A 22489-nucleotide genomic window follows, 5' to 3' on the forward strand; every position below is an offset into this window, starting at 1 on the left:
CACTTGGAGAAAGAATAAACAAATTTTGGTACATCCATATAATGAAATACTATTCAGCAATAAAAAGAAGCAAACCATTGACACATACAACAGTATGGCTGAATCTCAAAAGCTTATGCTTAGTGAAAAAAGTCATGCAAAAAAGACTGTACACTATATGACTCTATATACAGTACAAGGCTGGTAAAACTATAGGGATAGAAATCAGATCACTGGTTGCCAGAGGCAGGCTAGACGGAGAGGACTGACTACAAAAAAGCACAAGGGACCTTTTCAGGGCAATGAAAATGTCTTAGTCTTGATTGTGGTTACAGTGGTGACATGACTATACACACATTAAAAATCACAGAATTGCCAGGTGTGGTGGCTCACACCTATAATCCTGGCACTTTGAGAGGTTGAGGCGGGTGGATCACTTGAGGTCAGGAGTTCAAGACCAGCCTGGCCAACATGGTGAACCCCATCTCTATTAAAAATACAAAAAATTGGCCGGGCGCGGTGGCTCACACCTGTAATCCCAGCACTTTGAGAGGCCGAGGCGGTCGGATCACATGGTCAGGGGATCGAGACCATCCTGGCTAACACTGTGAAACCCCGTCTCTATAAAAATATAAAAAAATTAGCCGGGCATGGTGGCCGGCACCTGTATGTAGTCCCAGCTACTCGTTAGGCTGAGGCAGGAGAAAGACTTGAACCCGGGAGGTGGAGCTTGCAGTAAGCCCAGATCGCACCACTGCACTCCAGCATGGGCGACAGAGCAAGACTCCAGAAAAAAAAAAAAAAAAAAAAAATTAGCCGGGCATGGTGGTGGGCACCTGTAATTCCAGCTACTCGGGAGACTGAGGCAGGAGAATGGCTTGAACCCGGGAGGCGGAGGTTGCAGTGAGCTGAGATTGTGCCACTGTACTCCAGCCTGGGAATAAGAGCAAAACTCTGGAAAAAAAGAAAAAAAAATTCATACAACTTTACACTTAAAAAGGTTAATCTTACCATATATATTACAAGTTTATATTTTTAAAATAAAAGAAAAGAAATGTACTAATACAATGCTGGTAGTCCCATAGGTCACTTCTACAACAACTAGCAAAATTAGAAATGCAAGCACCCTGTGGCCCAGCAGAAATTTTCCAGGTCAGGTATGTGAGGGGTATTCATTGCAGCCCTGTGATACTCTGTAATGGTTAATCACACACACAGGAGCTCTTCATGTACTGATGTGGAAAGATCCTCAAACTGTATTTTATATTAAATAAATACAAGGGCAGATATGTATGTAGATATAACTTAAGAAGAAGAAAAATATATTTTTATGGATCTGTGTATGAATTTTTCCTTAATTTTTGGAAGAATAAACAAGTAACTAAAATCACTCACTACCAGAAGGTAATTGGAAATTAGGCAGGTGTGGAAGAGGAAAGTAAGACTACAGTGTATAACTTTTTATAATTTGTGACATGTGAACTATGCAAAAAAAAAAAAAACTAAGTATATAATACTTAAAATATTAATTTAGGTACAAGTTATAAACATTTCTAGAACACTGCAAACATTCCAGAAAGAGAAAACATCATATACACTTACAACGCACGTAACTTTCAACTACCAGAAGAAAACGAGCAATCAACGTAAAAGACTATATTTATAACTTTCTTTCTGACCCACCACCCACAAAAATAGAAGAAAATAAGGAGTGTGAGAAATAGAGAACAAAGCATGGTTTGGAAGAAAGAGCCATAATTTAGAAAAAGGAGACATAAATAAGAAAACTCAGATTTTAAAAAGGCAACAACTTGCCACGCCTTTGAAAACCCTCTACCTTTCTGTCCTGGAGTACAGCGCTCATCTATCCCTAACGGAGAGAGAGCCCTTTCTATGTCTTGTAAGGACCAAAGAGAAACAAACAAGACTCCTTGCCACAGACACAAGGAGACACTGTCCTCTACAACCGAAGGAGTCAGAAACATCATTTAAACACAGATACACCCATCACAACCAAAGGACCTGGATGGATTATTTTAGAATTTCGGAAGAACTTAAGTCTCCTTGAGAGCCCACATTCCAAAATCTAGCAAAGTAACTTTTTCATTCCGCAGTTGAGACTGTGAAGTCCAATCATAAAATGGTGTTAGAGTTAGATAACCTCAAGATAACGTATTTCTGTGCAAGATACAGGCTCATGAATATATCTGAATAAATGTTTCTCAATTCTTGATAAATTCTAGACCAACTAGCCCCTCTCTGAATAGTGTGGTCCAATAACAAAGTTCACTTTCAAGCTAAGACATTATCCTAATGTCAACAGTTAGATAAGCAAAAACACCAGGAATATTTTACTCTCCAACTTGATAGTTTCAAACAATACACCCATTACAATCTGGACTTTTGTTGCAAGTATCCAGATTTGAATCTGGATCCTCTTGGTAAGGAGACTGTAACTTCCCACACATTTCCTCCGACTTTTTCAGTTAGCACAGAGAACCAAGTTTCCCATTTATGGCCCTACAAAGAAAGGCTAAGTATTAACAAAGTAATTCTATGTTAAAACTTCTTAAGGAATGGAAATATCGAGTATGTCAAGTCTGTGTTTCTGACAAACAAGGAGATGTCTGGGCTGTAGGACTGTTGAGAAAACCCAATAACTTTCCCAAGTACAGAACAACTCGAAAGACATCAATCTAGCCCAAAGTTCTCTAGCCCAAGGTTCCCAAAGCCCAAGAACTTTAACTGTGCTTAGCACTTATATTTCACTTCAACTAGTAAAAACTCCAAATAGTATAGCTGACTGAACAAAAACAACAGCAGCATAAGCTGAAAACCAAAATACCAATAGTAATTAATCAGACAAAGATATCAAGATAATACATTTAAGTCTTTAACATAGTATCTGCTGAAAAAATCAGCAATCAATAAATCTTAGATGTTATTAAAACCATGCAAGGCCGGGCATGGTGGCTCACACCTATAATCCCAGAACTTTGGGAGGCCGAGACAGGCGAATCACCTGAGGTTGGGAGTTCGAGATCAGCCTGACCAACATGGAGAAACCCCGTCTCTACTAAAACTACAAAATTAGTTGGGTGTGGTGGCATAGCCTGTAATCCCAGCTATTCAGGAGGCTGAGGCAGGAGACTTCGCTTGAACCTAGGAGGCAGAGGTTGCAGTGAGCGGAGATCATGCCATTACACTCCAGCACAGGCAATAAGGGCGAAATTCTGTCTCTCTCACACACACATACACACACACACAAACAACATTCAAAACTCTGTATTATTTTCAAATAAACCTGGAGAATAAAACATGCTACTTAAAAAGGTGTAGTTAAAATAATAATAGCTGGCTGGGTGTGGCTGTGCCTGTAATCCCAGAACTTCGGACAGATTGCTTGAGCCCAAAAGCTTGAGAGCAGCCTGAGCAACATGGTGAAACCCCATCTCTACAAAAAATACAAAAATTAGCCAGATGTGGTGGTGCCCGCCTATGGTCCCAGCTACTTGGGAGGCTGTGGTGGGCCTGAGAGGTGGAGGGTGCAGTGAGCCAAGATTGTGCCACTGCACTACAGCCTAGGCAACACAGCAACATCCTGTCCCCAAAAATGAAATAAAACAATAATAGATAACCTTTATTGAGAGTAATCTATTTGCTAAACCTGGGTCTAATTTAAAAGAAGCCCTTCCAGTCCTACTCTACTAATTCTAATTGTTCAAACATTTTTAATTTTAATAAAATTAGACTTTAGACCTGAAATTCATCTCTAAAGTAAAAGTGACCTAGCAGAAAAATTTGAATAAAGAAAAATGTGCATGCCTTTGGTCCTAGCTACTTGGGGGGCTAAGGTGGGAGGATCACTTGAGCTCAAGAATTCAACACCGCAGTGAGCTATAATCACACCACTGTAATTCCACCTAGGTGACAGGGCAAGACCCTGTTGTCGAAGGCATTTGAACCAGAGCCAACTCCATCTTAAATAGGGGCTGGGTAAAATAAGGCTGAGACCTACTGGGTTGCATTCCCAGGAGGTTAGACATTCTTAGTCACAGGATGAGATAAGAGGTCACCACCAGATACAGGTCAAAAAGACCCTGCTGATAAAACAGGACAAGGTAAAGAAGCAGACCAAAACCCACCAAAACCAAGATGACAATAAAAGTGACCTCTGGTAGTACTCACTGTTCATTATTCATTAATTATAATGCATTAGATTGCTAAAAGACACTCCCACCAGCACCATGACAGTTTACAAATGCCATGGCAATGTCTGGAAGTTTCCCTATATGGTCTAAAATGGGGAGGAACACCTCAGTTCTGGGGTAAATCCCCACTCCTTTCCAGGAAAACTCATGAATAATTCACCCCTTGTTTAGCATATAATCAAGAAATAACCATAAAAACAGCCAGCCAGCAGTCCTCAGGGCTGCTCTATGGAATAGCCATTCTTTTATTCCCGTACTTTCTTAATAAACTTGCTTTCACTTTACGGACTCACCCCGAATTCTTTCTTGCCCAAGATCCAAGAATCCTCTTATAGGGTCCATATCAGGACCCCTTTCCAGTAACACTGTCTCAAAAAAAAGAAAAACATCCTAACCAAATTAGAACTTCATTTTGTAAAAGTCTTTATTAACAGCAACATAGACATTTATACCTGCTCTTATTATAGAGGGAGTAGAGTGGATAGAAAAGGGACTTTGAAATCAGACAGTCATGTGTTCTTAAGCAAATTACATAATCCCTGCATCTCAGTTTCTTCATTGGTAAATTGATAATAGTATACCTCCTGCTTTATAAGGTTGATGTCAGAACTAAGTAAACCATGAGAAAACATCTAGATGACCTTCTGGCACATAACAGACACTTTATAAATGACAACTGCTTTTCTATGTCTTTCCTGAACTGTTCTGAGATATGTGCTCCGTAAACATAAAATAAAGAACTGACACCACAACTGAAAGTACTATATATTATTACAGTGACAGGCAATCTGAAACCATCAGTGTGGCACTTTCAAAAGGGCTATATTATCAAAGTAACTCTTAAAGAGACAACTAGAGGCATAATATAAAGATTCATTAATATTGTACCTTTCAATGGTGAGCATTTATAAAATGAAAGCAATTCTAATTCCTTTTCAAATTCTTCAAAGAAACGGCGGTAAGATTTCTATTTAAGATTCTTATTCTTATTACATTTTTATGCAAGTTTCTGGCTCCGTGTCTAAGATCACATATCGGCATTCAAATTTAAATACAGAATGATGTCAGATTTCAATAAGCAAAAGACTGTATCTATTCACATCATACAATTACAAATCTTTTCTTCTACAAACATGTATTCCAAAAAAAATGCTTAAAATAGAATATTTATATATAATACATATACATACACACACACACCCCTATATATATATACACACTCTTCACTTTCAAAAGTGACAAAGTCTTTCCATATGTATGTATGTGTGTCTATTACACATATGGAAAGACTTTGCTACTCTTTAAAGTGAAGAACTTTTGGTTCAGCTTCTTTATTTAAATAAAATAATCAAAACTATTTAAGATACATTGGTGTAAAAGAGTTTTTACACAATGGTTCTTTGAAGTCTGAAAATGTTTTGGCAAAGAGAAAGCTCTTTACAAAACTCAATATGAAGCCCATACTTCTGAAATAATCCATGTAAGTACAAACCTGCATAACCAAATAATAATTTGAAAACATGGTTCTACCGCTTTGTATTCACCAAAAAGAGGGATATTCCTATAAACACTACTAGCCAAATGTTAAGAATATTAAGAAGATCTTAGCCTATTATCTTTATAAATGACTCACAATTTCTACTGACACTAATATTTTTATTATGTCAGCAATAGTAATACTTTACATCCATGTAGACTTTTCAATTGTGAAGTTCTTTCTCATATATTAAACTTATTTAACCCTGAAAATAGGTATGGAAAGCATTGTGTTCCATTTTGCAGATGAGAAAACTAAGATCCAGTGAAAATTTCCAAGGTCACATGGAGAGTAACTGGATAGAACACCAGTCTCTCTCTTGCAGCTAGTCTTCCCCATTAGAATTAGGCCCCAAAATGTACTATTAGATTGACAGTAACATAAAAGTTAAGACATTATTAGTCTCAGTATTTTTTCTTCCTGGATTTTACCAGATGAAATAGAATGTACAATTTAAAGTATCTCCTAACAAAAGAAAGGTTATAAGGTACACATATAAAACAGAGAGTTCAAAATTCAAGGAAAGCAAACATATATACACATACCTAAATATAATCCAAGGCAATAAACTGAAGTCCAGGGCATAGAGATTCATAATACCATGCCTAGAATTCACGGCTTTGCTTCTGAATTGCTTCTGTAACTTACACAAATCATGGTGACTAAGTAAAATTTGAACTGCTATCACCTAACCAGGCAATTTTCTAAGAATCAATTTTGACTCTCTTAAAATAATTTACAAGCCTGAACAATGTTGTATTCAAATTCAAACTGCCTATAAATTAAATTTTTAAAACTGTCCCAAACTGAGTTATATACCCCGTTAGTATTGCTTATTCTATTACTATGAGAATGTCAAACACTTCATATTATACATTTGAATATTTAAGGAATGCTAAGGTATTATAAAATGCCATGGAGACATAAAGGTCATTAAGGTAGTTTAACCTTTGAGGAATTCTGCAGTTTAAAAGATATGAGATATGTACACTTAATAATTATGAAATTATGCATTACCAAGGAATGCCTAGAAGAAATGCACAAGCTAAAAACAGTGACAGCATAAAGAAAAATTCAACCTCTAGACTAAGTGACTAGAAGATGCTTCATGAAGGGGGGAACATGGGATTAAATGAGTTACTACCACAGGTAAAAAGGGAGGAAATCAAAAGGTGTGATTTTTTTGTGGGGTATTGATAAAGCCCTGAGAACGGTGGCAGTGAGAATGTAAATAATACCATAAAACACAAATAAATAGGCTAGGCGCGGTGGTTCACGCCTGTAATCCCAGCACTTTGGGAGGCAAAGGCAGGCGGATCACCTGAGGTCAGGAGTTCAAGCCCAGACTAGCCAACATGGTGAAACCCCATCTCTACTAAAAATACAAAAATCACCCGGGCGTGGTGGCGCATGCCTGTAATCCCAGCTACTCAGAAGGCTGAGGCAGGAGAACTGCTTGAACCCAGGAGGCGAAGGCTGTAGTGAGCCAAGATAGCACCACTGCACTCCAGCCTGGGCAACAAGAGCAAAAGTCCATCTCAAGAAAACAAACAAACAACAAAAAAATGCAAATAAACAAATGTTTTCATCCACAAACCACAGTTACCTCTTTACAAAATCAATTCAAACACAGGAGCAGTTTACCCAGAAGATAGTGTGAGATTATTGTTCTTTGTGGTTACAAATATGATTCTTGACAATTACCATGCACATGAATGGGGTTCTACTTGACAATGAGAAATGAGGGCTTGGATTTTTTCCTCTAAAAGACCATCTAAATAAACAGGTCTACAACAGCATTTTTCCTCTTGTAGTTTTGATCTTATAATAAACTGAGAAAAGTAAAAATGAAGGGAAACTAAAATTATGACCTAAGATCTAGCCTAAAAGCAAAGCGGGAAAAGGATAAGTGTGGGTTCCTGTAAGCACTTTTAAGACTGTCATTTTCACCATCAGAGGAGAGGAGTGTTTATCCAGTAAGTTAAAAAGAAAATTCTGAGAAAGTCTTAAAAGTTTTCTTCTGAGTGAGATGATAGGGAGGCATCAGGCATCATTATTTATTTATTTATTTTTTTAACCTGGACGGGAGATAGAACAAATGACATTTTACAATCAAAATTACTTCACTTATTTCATATAGAAAGAAAAGTGTAAAACTATGCAAAAAGCCAGATTTTAAGTTGTGTTGGTGAGACTTTCTTATTTTTAAAAATTTCACCCAGTTTGGTAAGAATGATGGATTGCTTTACACTGGGCTTTCAAAGGTTTCTAAAATTGCTCTCTCCTATGCTATTTTGTATTTTGTTTGAACTAATATGGAGATAGGTATTTTCCTGAAATTTGTGTTTAACTCTCATCCGTTAAAAAACAAAAAACATCACAACTAGAAATGTATAAAATGCTACACAGTAAGTTTGAAGGCAGGCTTAAATAGTATTCAATCCTTTCCAAAAAAACGTTGTTTTCATAAAAAACATAAAAATTGAGGACAATCAATTTTTATACTTTCAAATATCACCCAGTTATTTTTGACCAAGTAGTTAAAGGAGAGTAAACACTAGCAACATTTCTATTGGGAAGTGCTGAGTTCTGATACCAGACACATTGTAGTAACTTTTTCATTAGCATTTTTCTACAAAGTTATACTTAACATCACTGGCAAGATACTGTTGCCAAATTCTGAGTGGTCAGTGTCTCTCCTGAACCATGATGACAGCAAATGCTCTCAAGTAAGTAATTTCACATCTAACAACCAAAATCCAATTGGAACAACCTCTTTTTCTTAACATATATTGATAAAATTGTCATAGATGCACAGATTATAAAAGCTAATGATTATTATTATTATTTTAAGATGGAGTGTTGCTCTGTTGCCCAGGCTGGAGTGCAGTGGTGCAATCTCGGCTCACTGTAAACTCTGCCACCCGGGTTCACGCCATTCTCCTGCCTCAGTCTCCAGAGTAGCTGGGACTACATGCGCTCGCCACCACGCCCGGCTAAATTTTTGTATTTTGAGTAGAGATGAGGTTTCACTGTTTTAGCCAGGATGGTCTCCATCTCCTGACCTCGTTTTCCACCTGCCTCGGCCTCCCAAAATGCTAGGATTACAGATGTGAGCCACCACACCCGGCCCATAATAGCCCATTATTTATCTTTGCGGTTTCCAAGAAGTAGAAGCTACTGAACAAAATTCCATAGCATATTACAAATAAGAAAACGGAAAATAAACTCAGGTAAATTTCTGTTTTGACACGAGATAAGGAAATGCACCTCATTTAATAAAGAGTAAACAGTCTTATCTCTGACTCCAATTTCAAGGTTGATATAATATACCTACAATCATTTTAAATAAGGTAAAATAGTAGTAAAATATTTCTCAATCGTAAACTAAATCAACTGATTGTGCAGATTTATTGAGCAAAGCACCTAACATATGCCAGATTGGGGTGTGGTATATCTGATGGCCTCTAAAATATCATAGCTGTTTGTGTGTGGTTTAATAACCAAAGCCTAATGCAGGAAGAAAACTTTATTAAAACCTCTCATCTAACTTTTGATTTCTTAAAAAAAAAAAAAAAAAAAAAAAAAAAAAAAAAAAAACCACCTAGGCAAACACCACAGATAGTTTCAAGGAAGTTAGGCTAGAAAACTGAAAGCAACCTAGACAAAAATATGTCCTTCCGTAAGCAAAAGTGTGTGATGTGGAAAAACCATTCTGGATGAACATTAACAGATGAACAATAATAAATAGTATCTATTATACCTAGTGTCTTTAAGAAGTTTTACAAAGTTATGTTAATAACAGTATTTGTAGAATAAAATTTCTTTTTTGCCCTCAGAGTGTATTTGTAAAGATCATCAACAGATACTTTCTGAGAGTTACTGCAAGTCCTAGTCCTTGCTTGGCTATATTTAGGAAGAAAAAATAACCAAGATAGACAAAAGAGCTTTGTCTTGGCTGTTTTTAAGTAACAGGGAAACTAGGCTGGGATGAGTCTCTTCCTTTTCATTCTTCTTTGCGTAAAGATACATCTTCAGCAAAAAGATTACAGGCTTGTAATTACAGAAGACTGATTAGACTTTTTTTTTTTTTTTAAAGACGGTGTCTTCACTCTGTTGCCCAGGCTGGAGTGCAGTGGTGTGCTCTTGGCTCACTGCAACCTCTCCCTCCCAGGTTCAAGCGATTCTCCTGCCTCAGCTTCCCGAGTAGCTGGGACTACAGGCACGTGCCACCACGCCCAGCTAATTTTTGTATTTTGTATTTTACAAAAGACAGGGTTTTGCATGTTGGCCAGGCTGGTCCTGAACTCCTTACCTCAGGTGATCCGCCCGCCTCGGCCTCCCAAAGTGCTGGTATTACAGGCATGAACCACCGCACCCGGCCAACTTACTAGATCTTGTGCCCTGAAATCAGTGGAAAGTTCTCATCAAGAGTCCAAGAGATAATTGAGGAAAGAAAAACTTAGTACATCTAACAACAACAACAACAAAGGCCGGGCGCGGTGGCTCACGCCCGTAATCTCAACACTTTGGGAGGCTGAGCCAGGCAGATCACCTGAGGTCAGGAGTTGAGACCAGCCTGGCCAACATTGCAAAACCCCATCTCTACTAAAAATACAAAAATTAGCCGGGCGTGGTGGCACGCGCCTGTAATCCCAGCTACTTGGGAGGCTGGGACATAAGAATGGCTTGAACCCAGGAGGCAGAGTTTGCAGTGAGCCGAGTCCGCGCCACTGCACTCCAGCCTGGGCAAGAAAAGTTAAACTACATCTCAAGAAAACAAAACAAAACAACAACAAAAGTAAAATGATAAAAATCCGGCCGGGCGCAGTGGCTCAGGCCTGTAATTCCAGCACTTTGGGAGGCCGAAGCGGGCGGATCACAAGGTCAGGAGATCAAGACCATCCTGGCTAACATGGTGAAACCCCGTCTGTACTAAAAACACAAAAAATTAGCCGGGCGCCTGTAGTCCCAGCTACTCTGGAGGCTGAGGCAGGAGCATGGCGGGAACCCGGGTGGCGGAGCTTGCAGTGAGCCGAGATCACACCACTGGACTCCAACCTGGGCAAAAGAGCAAGACACCACCTCAAAAAAAAAAAAAAAAAAAAAGATGAAAATCCATATCCCACCCACAGGTACACACAGTTTAAACTCAAATAAAATACTTAACCTGGTATTAATAACTTTTTCAAGCTGGTAAACCAACTTTGTAACCACCAAGGCAGGGAACAAGATCCTTTTTATAGAATATATGCAAACTATAAGAGAATTAACACTTTCAGCATCACGAAAGAGAAATATCAAATTAAGTGTTCCATCGCAAAAGCCAAAGACAATCTTGCTAACACTCAGTGAGTAAATTTAATCCATGAAGTGGGTAACTTCTGACCCATGAACAGCTCAGATATTAGAGGTGCCAAACCCTAACAAAGTTGAAAATCTGAATGTAACTTTGGACTCCCCACAACTTCACTACTAATACTGTTGACCAGAAGCCTTATTGATAAGCACTCGATTAACACATATTTTGTATTGTATACTGTTTTCTTACAACAAAGTAAGCTAAAGAAAGGAAAATGTCATTAAAATCATAGGAAGAGAAAATACATTTACAGTACTGTATTTATCAATATCTTAAATTTGTTTAATAAAAAATAAAAATAATCTTTGCAAGATGAACTGCCTATCTGAAATTCTGGGTAACTGCAGTTGCAGACCTTAATCTATGGTCCATAGCAAGCAATCCAACTTTTTCTTATAATGTTATGAATTTTCTCTGCTTCTTGGGAAGACTTCCAGCATCACCAGTGGCACTCTGTATGGGTCCCATGATGTTATTCAAGGTTTACAGTATTGCACCAAAATCCATGAAAAATATAGGAGATCCACAAAAGATCACTTTTTACTGCAATATGCAGTTTACTGATGGACAAACTCCTCATTGAGAGATGAGTAACCATACTCATGACACAAAAGAGACAGGAGATGGCTACAAAATTATTACAGTAGTACCGTATGCACAATAATCTTATGCAGTTATGATTTAATGCTTCATCTTTATATTTGTTTACATTTCTCTAGACTTCAAATGGAGCTATGTACAATCTGTAAGTGTCCGTAAGTTTTGATAAATTTTAACATTTTGTAATAGATTTGTTTACATCTTATGGTCATATATAAAATAGACTAGTACCCAGAAATATTTTATGCATTCATGACATACCTACTTTTTCATAATTATTCATAATTTTTCCAGTTCATTTGCAAGTTTTTTCAAATTGTGGCAATCCTCCGAAAATCTTTTCAACATATTTATTGAAGTTTCAACACTTGTAATCCCAACATTTTGGGAGGCCAAGGCAGGAGGACAGCTTGAGCCCAGCAGTTTGAGACCAGAATGAACAACACAGCGAGACCCTATCTCTACAAAAAAAAATTAAAAATTAGCTACAGGCATGGTAGCACACACCTGTAGTACCAGCTATTCAGAGGCTGAGGTGGGAGAAGGGCTTCAGTCCAAGAGGTTGAAGTTGCAGTGAGCTGTTAATCACACCATTGTACTCCAGCCTGGGCAACAGACAGAGCAAGACCCTATCTCAAAAAGGAAAGGAAAAAAAAAAAAGAGAGAAGAGGAAGGGGAGGGGAGGGGAGAGGTCCATGTATGAGGAGATCCACAGAATTCAAACCCATGTTGTTCAAGCTTCAACTGTACATTTTTCCCTGTACCACCAAGTCTGAAATCTCAGGAAATCAAGATCAAGTCATTAAACATTTATCAGCTCCAATTCTGTGCTAAGAGGTTGAGCAAGTACTGAGCTTTAAAGATGGGCCGGGTGTGGGAGCTCACGCCTGTAATTTCAGCACTTTGGGAGGCCGAGGTGGGCAGATAGTTTGAGATGGAGTTCAAGATCAACCTGGCCAACAAGGTGAAACCCTGTCTCTACTAAAAATACAAAAATTAGCTGGGCATGGTGGTGGGTGCCTATAGTCCCAACTACTAGGGAGGCAGAGGATGGAGAATCGCTTGAACCCAGGAGGCAGAGGTTGCAGTGAGCCGAGATTGCACCACTGCACTACAGTCGGGCAACAGAGCAAGACTCCTCTCAAAAATAAAATAAAATAATTTAAAAATTTAAAAAAAAGATGGACAGTAAGTCTCAGCCTAATAAACTCTCAGCTTAGTGGGAATGATAGACATAGTTCAAGTTAATCAATTTTAAAGAAAAACCGAGTCCTAAATTAAAACTCCAAATTCAGGCATATATTATATAGTCCCACCAAAAGAAATAATTTATGGAAACATAGATTTAAAGATGATAAATGGTAGACTCTTAACAGTAACATTTCTAGCCATTAGCTTCTGATAGGAAATTGTTTAACTGATCCCACTATAAAAGATTAAGGGCAGTTTATGTATATAAATCTTGAATGCTATCAGAAAAAGCCCATAACACATCATATGTCCCACCTTAAGATAGAACACAATGCATTCTTAAAGTTTTAGTATCAAAGCTAGTCCTGTATAACAACCAATATGAAACTTTTTCTTAAAGACATAAAGTTGTGATGTAAGCAAAGTGCAAAAATCTATTTAACTAGCTTTTATGTATATTCTATATAAAAATACATATTTATAAGAAGTGACGATTTGGCTGGGCACAATGGCTCACACCTGTAATCCCAGAACTTTGGAAGGCCGAGGCATGTAGATCACTTGAGGCCAGGAGTTCAAGACCAGCCTGGTCAACATGGCAAAACCCTGTCTCTACTAAAAATACAAAAATCAGCCAGGTATGGTGGCACACACCTGTAACTCCAGCTACTCAGGAGGCTGAGACACGAGAATCACCTGAACCCAGGAAGCAGAGGCTGAAGTGAGCCGAGATTGCACCACTGCACTCCAGCCTGGACAACAGGGACTCTGACTCAAAAAACAAACAAAAAAGAAGTGATGATTCAGCTTTTCGGAATGATGACAAATGAAACACTGAAGTCCTAGCAAAATGACAAAATATTACTACAAGTAGACATATCAGTACATACTTTTGTACTTTTTGGGAGCACCCAAAAAAATGAAATACATTTCTGGAATTTTTTAAATAGAGTAAATCTGAAACAAAAGGAACCGATTTAGAAAATATCATATGCCAATATCTTCAAATCAATAGATGGGATGTTTAGAACTCATCTACCATAGAAATGATAATATTTAACATTACATACAGTTTTATAATATTTACACATAATGCTCGCCCACTAGTATTTTTATCCCTATTTGTAAATGAGACTGAGATTCGAAAAATTAATAACCATATGCCTAATAAGTGAACCAAGAAGTTGAATATATCTGCATTCCATAACTGTAGCTACAGTAATATAACTCTATAATTCAATAAGACTTTCAAAGAAGTCTCCTGAGAATCACTGCATAAGCTTATTACAATCATCTATTTTCTATGCAAAGTAAATTGGAGAAATACATCAGCTCACAGCACCCATTAATCTTCATGTCTTTCTTTCCTGCCTTTCTGTACTATCGAGGCTTAAAAGTAAAACACTCAAATTTCCAGCCTCTTTGGCAGCCAAGAGTAGCCATGTGATACAGTCTTAGCCAATAAGTCTCTAGAGAGGGCTTTCCTTCAAAATAGACAAAACACCAAGGAAAGGATTTAACACCTACCCCTCTCCTTTCCTGTTTGTTGAGGCAACTACCATTTTGTGACTTTGAAGACTAAAATTGCTTGCTAAAGAGAAGACTCAGCCAGTTTCTTTAAATGACATCCTTGAGCATCTACACCAACCCAACCCTGCACTGTCTACCTTTAGATTTTTTCTTGCATAAAAAAAAAATAAGCCTGGAGTTAACCCCTATTATGTGCAGTTCTTGGCAACCTGCAAACCTAACACAATCTGTGCTATAAATCAAGTCTATCAAATCAACATATTAAAATCACTTTGATGAATTAGTCATTAAACTAATGATGAAAAGTTATCTATGGGAAAAAGTAAAAGAGTAACGAATATCAACTACTGAAAAATAATAAGAAGAAGAGTAAATATTCAATGCCAGAGACTGTGTTAAGAACTTTACTAGGGCTAGGCGTGGTGGCTCACGCCTGTAATCCCAGCACTTTGGGAGGCCGAGGAGGGTGGATCACCTGAGGTCAGAAGTCTAAGACCAGTCTGGTCAACACGGTAAAAACCCCGTCTCTACAAAATATACAAAAATTAGCCAGGCGTGGAGGCGGGCACCTGTAATCCCAGCGACTTGGGAGACTGAGGCAGGAAAATCACTTGAACCTGGGAGGCAGGGGTTGCGGTGAGCTGAGACTGCACCACTGCGCTCCAGTCTGGGCAACAAGAGCGTAACTTTGTCTCAAAAAAAAAAAAAAAAAAGAACTTTAATATACACTAATGCAGAGGTCCCCAACCCTTCTGGCACCAGGGACCAGTTTCATGGAAGACAATTTTTCCACAGAGTTGGGTGGAGGGGGGGTTCAGGATGATTCAAGCACATTATATTTATTGTGCACTTTATTTCTGTATTACATTGTAATATATAATGAAATAATTATACAACTTACCATAATGTAGAATCAGCATGAGCCCTGAGCTTGTTTTCCTGCAACTAGGGGGTGATGGGAAACAGTGACAAATCATCAGGCATTAGATTCTCATGAGGAGTGCACAACCTAGATCCGTTGCATATGCCGCTCACAATAGGGTTTGTGCTCCTATGGGAATCTAATGCTGCTGCTAATCTGACAGGAGGCGGAGCTCAGGCAGTAACGCCAGAGATGGAGAATGGCTGTAAACACAGATGAAGCTTCACTCTCTCACCTACCACTCACTTCCTGCTGTGTGGCCTGGTTCCTAACAGGCCATGGACTGCTATCAGTCTGTGGTCCAGGGGTTGGGTACCCCTGTATTAATGTATTAATATTCACAATTATAGGAGATTGGTAATATTACAATACCCACCCATGGTGAAAATTTCATCAATCCTTGAAAAAAAACCAGAATATAGCAAAACAAAGCTATATTTGTTTATTCTGAAACTATGACCTTCCTATTTTTATGACAGTAAAATATCCTTTCTTAAATGAGGCTAGTGGATAGCAAGTTTATGTGTATTTTAACCATGCTTACTTGGTATAATAAATAGGTGACGAACAAATGTCAATGCCCAGTGCTGTGAAATTTTAAGGCTGTGAAATCCAAAAAGCCTCAGACTAAGGTGAAGTAACCTGCCCAAGGCCACAAAGCAGTTTGTTTGACACCAGAGCCCAAGATTATAACCACTAGGTTATATGAAGGAAATACAGTAAACTCTAAACAAGTATTCTATGAATACAATTAAAATTAAAGATATGAACTTATAACTACAAAAAAAAAAAAAAAAAAAACCAACCATTGCAGAATATGTAAAGGAGGAACAAGGACATTTAAAATGAAATGATTTTAGCATGTTGCCTCCCACAGAGTTTTCTCTAACTATGGGATGTAGATTTAAACCACACAAGAGAAAACAGAATCAAGATAGGAATTCTCACCCATTCCAACTTAAGTATCAGGTGACGATTAGGTTGGGAGGTTCACATATGGGAATAAAGAACTTTTGGGTCTCTCAGCACACTCATTGTAAATGAAGCTTGTGGTATCCCAAACCCAAGCAACAGACACATAGAAAATGCTTGCCCTAAAGCTTGCTCTTCAATCTCTCACAGCTACACAAAAACAGGATGGGGATCAGATATGAATGAAGATTAGAAACACAGAAATGCTATCAAATTCTTCCTTATTTCAATTATTGGCATTCTATGATACTATATTTCAATTTTTTTAACTTTTTTTTTTTTTTTTTTTGAGACGGAGTCTCACTCTGATTGTGCAGTGGCACGATCTCAGCTCACTGCAAGCTCCGCCCCCCAGGTTCACGCCATTCTCCTGCCTCAGCCTCCCAAGTAGCTGGGACTACAAGCGCCCGCCACCACGCCTGGCTAATTTTTTGTATTTTTAGTAGAGATGGTGTATTTTTAGTAGAGACGGTGTTTCACCGTGTTAGCCAGGATGGTCTCGATCTCCTGACCAAACTCACGAGTTTTTAAAACTCATTTCTAGTCATTCAGAAATGCATAAATTTGATGAAGCCATTTTTCAATACAGTAACTAAAAAATACAACTTAAATACTTTTGTTATTTTAAGCTCCAGGATATATGTGCAGAATGTGCAGGCTTGTTATAGGTAAAAGTGTGCCATGGTGGTTTGCTGCACCTATTAATCCATCACCTAGTTATTAAGCCCAGCAAGCATTAGCTGTTTTTCCTGATGCTCTCCCTCCCCTAAAACTGACAGACCCCAGTGTGTGTTATCCCCTCCCTGTGTCCATGTGTTCTCATTGTTCAGCTTCCCACTTATAAATGAGAACATGCAGTGTTTGGTTTTCTGTTCCTGTGTTAGTTTACTGAGGATAATGGCTTCCAGCTCCATCCATGTCCCTGCAAAGGACATGATCTCACAGCCTGCCGAGTATTCCATGGTGTACATGTACCACATTTTCTTTTCCAGTCTATCAGTGATGGACATTTGGGTTGATTCCATGTCTTTGCTATTGTGAATAGTGCTGCAATGAACATATGCTTCCATGTATCTTTATAAGAGAATGATTTACATTCCTTTGGGTATATACCCAGTAATGGTATTGCTGGGTCAAATGATATTTCTGGTTCTAGGTCTTTGAGGAATCACCACACCATCTTCCACAAAAGCATTCCTATTTCTCCAGAGCCTCACCAGCATCTGTTGTTTCCTGACTTTTCAATAACTGCCATCTGACTGGCGTGAGATGGTATCTCACTGTGGTTTTGATTTGCATTTATCTACTGATAGTGATATTGAGCTTTTTTTTCCATGCTTGTTGGCTGCAATGAATGTCTTCTTTTGAGAAGGGTCTGTTCATGTCCTCTGCCCACTTTTTGATGGGATTGTTTTTTTCTTCTAAATTTGTTTAAGTTCCTTGTAGACTGTGAATATTAGGCCTTTGTCAGATGGGTAGATTGCAAAAATTTTCTCCCATTCTGTAGGTTGTCTGCTCACTTCGATGATAGTTTCTTTTGCTGTACAGAAGCTCTTTAGTTTAATTAGATCCCATTTGTCAACTGCTGCTTTTGCTGCAATTACTTTTGATGTTTTCATCATAAAATCTTTGCCCGTGCCTATGTCCTGAATGGTACTGCCTAGATTTTCTTCTGGGTTTTTATAGTTGTGGGTTTTACATTTAAGTCTTTATCTATCTTGAGTTAATTTCTGTATAAGGTGTAAGGAAGGGGTCCAGTTTCCATTTTCTGCATATAGCTAGCCAGTTTTCCCAGCACCATTTATTAATAGGGAATCCTCTCCCCACTGCTTGTTTTTGTGTCAGGTTTGTCAAAGATCAGATGTTGTAGACGTGTGGTCTTATTTCTGAGATCACTATTCTGTTCCACTGGTCTATGTGTCTGTTTTTGTACCAGTGCCATGCTGTTTTGGTTACTGTATCTTTGCAGAATACTTTGAAGTCAGGTAGCAAAGAAATACTTTTAACAATTTGACCAAATATTCCCTAATACATTTGACTGTGTTTTTTGGGTTTTTTTTTTTTTTTTTTTTTTTTTTTTTTTTTTTTTGGTGAGACGGAGTCTCGCTCTGTCGCCCAGGCTGGAATGCAGTGGCCAGATCTCAGCTCATTGCAAGCTCCGCCTCCCGGGTTTAGGCCATTCTCCTGCCTCAGCCTCCCAAGTAGGTGGGACTACAGGCGCCAGCCACCTCGCCCAGCTAGTTTCTTTGTATTTTTTAGTAGAGACAGGGTTTCACCGCATTAGCCAGGATGGTCTCGATCTCCTGACCTCGTGATCCGCCCGTCTCGGCCTCCCAAAGTGCTGGGATTATAGGCTTGAGCCACCGCGCCCGGCCTTGACTCCGTTTAAAAGGAAATGGACTTTGTAAGAATGCATGAAGTAGCTCAGAGGAAAAAAAATCAGAAATTTTTTGCCTTGCAGAATTCAAATAGTTTCTCTATGAAGAAATGGATAAATGTCAAATAGGTTTAGTCCACAACTGTATGTTTACACATTTTTCATTTTATTTTATACAATTAGTTACTTCAAAACCTGGCCTGCTCTTTTCTTTTTCATTTGTGCCCTCAAATGCAACTTATTATTTAAAACATCAAATACCAGCAAAAGTTTCTTAAAATACAGAAAACAAGGGATTTATGTCTTTATTATTAAAAATAGTAAATACCTTCCTGTTTACATTATATTTACAATTATCTAAAATGTTAGGTCTCATATTTTTTAATTCAATCTTTTAACACCAATTTCAGTTATGAAAAAAATCTGTAACATTAAAAACAGCATTCATTCTCTGGTATTTACCACCAAAAAATAAAAAAAGGAAAGACAGTTGGCTAATTCATGCGATTGGGGAGGGGGGCTGACTTCATAACCTAAATGTAAAGGCATACATATGAGGGGGAAAATGTGTAGAGACCGTTTGCCTTAATTTGATTTTTAAAATTCCTTTTTCTTTTCTTTTTATATCCTACTAAAATCCTTTTAAGACATCTAGATGAAAGTATTCAATATACTCAGGTTAGATAACACTATTATCCATAGCTGTAACAGTGCCTCTGACTAGACTTTTTAAACACACCCCTTCCATTCATTCCCTTCCCTCCCCTTCCACCCCCTCACTCCTACCAAAAGTAACAATTTAAAGAATTTTTAAGGTCACAGGAAAGAAAAAAATGGGGAAGAGGGAATTCACAATTTAAATTTCACTGGGATTGACTTCTTTAAACTACTACCACAATTTTTCTATTTTGCTTAACATATATGGAATATTCTATTTCCTACAATTTTTCTTATACCAAATATTCTAATTTACTTAAATTCAGAATCACAAAACATTAAACACTGATAAAATACACTCCGTCTTGGGAATATCAACAAAATTCAGGTAGGAATAAAGGTGAATAAATTGTTAAAATTCTGGCCAAGCAAGGTGGCTCACACCTATAATGCCAGCACTTTGGGAGGCCAAGAGGGGAAGATCACTTGAGCCCAGAAGTTCAAGACCAGCCTGGGCTACATAGCAACACCCAGATCTTAAAAAATTCAAAAATTAGGGCCGGGCACAGTGGCTCACGCCTGTAATCCCAGCACTTTGAGAGGATGAGGTGGACAGATCATGAGGTCAGGAGTTCGAGATCAGCCTGACCAACATGGTGAAACCCTGTCTCTACTAAAAATAACAAAAATTAGCTAGGCATGGTGGTGTGCACCTGTGATCCCAGCTACTCAGGAGGCTGAGGCAGGAGAATCACTTGAACCCAGCAGGCGGAGGTTGTTGGGAGTGAGCTGAGATCGCGCCACTGCACTCAAGCCTGGGCAACAGAGCGAGACTCCATCTCAAAAAAAAAAAAAAAAGAAAATTAGCCAGGTATGATGGTGCATGCCTGCAGTCCCAGCTACTCAGGAGCCTAAGGTGGGAGGATCCTTGAGCCCAGGACAAGGCTGCAGTGAGCCATGATCATGTCACTGCACTCCAGCCTGGGTGACACAGTGAGATCCTGTTGCAAAAATAAATAAAATAAAATAAATAAACCTATTTTATCTCTTTTCATCCATTTATTTATTAGCTATTATGTGTGTGTGTGCTTTCAAGTTTCTCCAACTAATATATATACTGCCTCAACCATTTTACTAGTGGTCCAATACATACAAAATACTCACTTAAAAGGTACTAGGCCCTTCATTAAGAGTAAATTATCAAACAGGAAAAAAAGATTCTTTTTGCTTTTTTTTTTTTTTTTTTGAGACAGAGTCTCACTCTGTCACCCAGGCTGGAGGGCAATGGTGCAATCTCGGCCCACTGCAACCTCCACCTCCTGGGTTCAAGTCATTCTCTGGCCTCAGCCTCCCAAGTAGCTGGAATTACAAGCATGCACCACCAGGCCCGGCTAATTTTTTGTATTTTTAGTAGAGAAGGGGTTTCGCCATTTTGGCCAGGCTCATCTCGAACTCCCAACTTCAAGTGATCCACCCGCCTCAGTCTCCCAAAGCACAGGGATTACAGGAGTGAGCCACCATGCTCAGCCTAAAAGATTTTTTAAAAAGTAATAATTTGGCATCCCCTTTTCAGGATCACAAAAAAATACTTCAAAAGCTATGCTTCCCTTTTTTAACTTTGAATTTTAAAATAATTTTAGAGTAAAAAAGGTTATTTAAAAAACAGGTCAAAGATCCCCTGTTTACCCAGCTTCCTATAATTTAGCATCTACAATAATTGCGGTAAAATTATCTAAATATTCCAATTTCATCAGTCATCCTAATAATTTTTTGTTGTTGTTCTTGTCCAGGATCAATTCCAGAATCCTACACTGCATTTGGTTATCACATTTCCTTAGTTTCTTCCAATGTATGGTAGTTCTTGGGCATTTCTTCATCTTCCACACCCTCAATACTTTCGGGGAGTACTGGCCAGTTATTCTGTAGAATGTCCTTCAATTTGAGTCTGTCTGATATTTGCTCCACTTAGGTTGATTTTTAGTTAAGAACACCAGAGATGTCTCTGTCTCAGTACATTATATCAGGAGACACATGATGTTGACATGTCTTATTACTATTATTATTACTTATTACTTTGATGATCTGGTTAATTTGGTGTCAGCAGTTTTCTTCACTATTAAGTATTGATTTTTTCCTTTATAGTTAATTAATTGTGTGGGGGAGATATTTTGAGACTATGCAAATATCCCAATGATATGATCTATGATGTTATTTTTCATCATACCTTCACCCACTAATTTTGGCATCCATTGATGATTCTTGCCTGTAGCAACTGCTACTGTGGTGTTTGCCTGCTGGTGATTTTCGATTTCCATCATTCCTTCATTTTCTAATTAGAATTCCACCGTAACAAAGAGCTGTCTCTTCTCCTGCTTTTTATTCAATTACTTACTTATATCACTATGGGCTCATGGATATTTTCTTCCCTAGGGGTAATACTCCGTTACTGCCATTATTTGCTTCTCAAATTGTCCCAATTTTGGCCATTGGGACTCCCTTTTGTATATACAGTCATTAGACTTTCTTCTGATTTATTTTTTAAATTTCAATTGGAGAATATGAAGGCTAAGGCTAACCTTACTACTTCCATTATGACAAAAAAAAAATACGAAAATGAAATACATATATCAAAATCTCCCAAATGTAGTATGCTATCACAACTCTTGCTCACCCAAGACCTTATGCTCTTTGCTTTATATTTATACACATTATCACAAAACTTTCTCTTCATTGTCACTATTAAACCCATTTACCTTTTACCACCAACCCCCCAATCCTCAGACATTACTGGTATTTTGGAAGCACAAGGCCAAACTATTCACTAACAACAACAGAAATTCATTTTAACCAAAAGGTAACGAGCCTTAATGATGCTGCGCAGGGGGAGGGGAGCCAATCTCCAAAGGCCATACTACACGATTCCAATTAATAACATTTTTGAAATGACAAAGTTATAGAAATGGAACAGATCAGTGATCCCCAGAGGTGGGGTGGGGAAGTGACTGTGGCCATAAAGTCCAACAAGAACCATTTGCAGTGCTGGAATTGCTTTGTTTCTTGATTGCACTGATGTCAATATCCTGATTGTGATATTACATTACAGTTTTATAAGCTATTACTAATGGTAGAAACCGGGTAAAGGGTACACAGG

The 22489-nt window shown here is 38.2% G+C and overlaps 1 protein-coding gene and 1 long non-coding RNA gene across 7 annotated transcripts in view; both read right to left on the bottom strand.

Annotated features, from left to right (window-relative positions):
- The window catches only part of LOC139362295 (uncharacterized), a 44157-nt gene extending 39680 nt beyond the window's left edge, over positions 1 to 4477 (bottom strand). The window contains exon 1 of the long non-coding RNA XR_011620864.1: positions 816 to 4477. This is a non-coding gene — a long non-coding RNA (uncharacterized lncRNA). The remainder of the gene's footprint in view (positions 1 to 815) is intronic.
- Positions 1 to 22489, bottom strand: part of LOC105488645 (Rap guanine nucleotide exchange factor 2) — a 259652-nt gene that overhangs the window by 229254 nt on the left and 7909 nt on the right. The window lies entirely within an intron of this gene.

Source organism: Macaca nemestrina, chromosome 3, assembly GCF_043159975.1.
Source record: "Macaca nemestrina isolate mMacNem1 chromosome 3, mMacNem.hap1, whole genome shotgun sequence".
NCBI lineage: Eukaryota > Metazoa > Chordata > Mammalia > Primates > Cercopithecidae > Macaca > Macaca nemestrina.